Source organism: Petaurus breviceps, unplaced genomic scaffold (assembly GCF_028583685.1).
Source record: "Petaurus breviceps papuanus isolate PSGF00001 unplaced genomic scaffold, PetGlider_PUasm1.0 226, whole genome shotgun sequence".
Classification (NCBI taxonomy): Eukaryota; Metazoa; Chordata; class Mammalia; order Diprotodontia; family Petauridae; genus Petaurus; species Petaurus breviceps.
Window position 1 is genome coordinate 10657195 of NW_027185890.1, and position 1407 is coordinate 10658601.

Below are 1407 nucleotides of genomic sequence, written 5' to 3' on the forward strand. Positions count from 1 at the left end.
GTGTGTGTGTGTGTGTGTGTGTGTGTGTGTGTGTGTGTGTGTGTGTGTGTGTGTAGAGGACCCATTTGTCAGTTTGGTGAATTTTTTGGACCCTGCTCAAAATAACACTTTTAAATACATAAACAAAATACATAGAATTATAAAGGAAACCAATAATATTGAAATACCATTAGTGAAATGTTATTTTAAAAAAACAAACAAGTTCTTGGATTCCAAATTAAGAATGTTTGTTTTACAGACACATGCACACACACCCGCATACATGTACACACACACACACAATCAGAAGAAGAAAACAAAAGGATGGAGTAGGAGGTCCTAAAAGGGGAAAGAATTATGATTTCCACCCAAAATATCATATCCTACAAAGTTAAGCCAAATTATCAAAGAAAAGAAAGAAGCATCCATAAAGGAAAAAAATTCCTTAAAAAAAAACCAAAGGCAAGCAGAATATTTGGTTTATACTTACACCAATTAAGAGAAATACAAGAAATGTTGATAAGTACAATTATCAAGAAATGACTAATCAATGAAATAATTTTTCTCATGTTTATAAGCTATTGTTTGGGGGAGGGGAGCAAGAATTGGACTGAGGGATAAAAGAACCAAGAGACATCATTAAATCTGAAAAAATAAAGATTCAATCAGATTTAAGGCATTGGAAAGGAAAGGAGTGCTGAATTAATATTCCATGGACAAAATTCTGTATTCCTCCCAAAAGAAATTATATTTTTTTTGTGGGAGAGATAACACAATGGGGAAAATCATTGGAATAGGGACAGAGGATACATGAAACAGAAGAAAGCTGGCAATGTACTCATGTGAGACCTGGAAGTGAGCAAGGAAGGGATTGTAATTTATTTAATCTCAACAAAAGTGTGGAGTTGGGAGACAACAGGATGAAAGCAATGGAGGTAAGGTAAGGGACTTAGAGTAGGGGAAGGCAGCGGATTCAGAAGTGGATATTGGAGTGAAAAAGTTCCATTAAAGTGTTCCCAAGATGGGGGTGGGCAGGTGTAGGAGGCAGCATGAAACAGGAAAGTTAAGTCTATGGTAAGAAATTGGGACCATATCATGGATTTTGTCTGGGACTATGCTGCCTATTAGGACATCACTTTCTCCAAGAAAGGATTGTGCCTTCATTGCACCCCCAAGAGATTGGATGTATGGCTTTCTAGGAATAATCAGCACTAAGGGGAGAAGGCTGGGGTACAAAGCAAAAAATAGGATAATCTAGCTTTAGGAATGATAAATTATCACAATAAGGGCTTGGGTCAGAATGAGACGTCATAAATTGAGAGAGAGAATTCCTCCTACCAAATAAAACTGATTCCTTCATGCACAAATATTTCTTAAAATAAAGAAGAACAACAAAAAGACTCCATCAAAACAAAAAAATTAAATGAA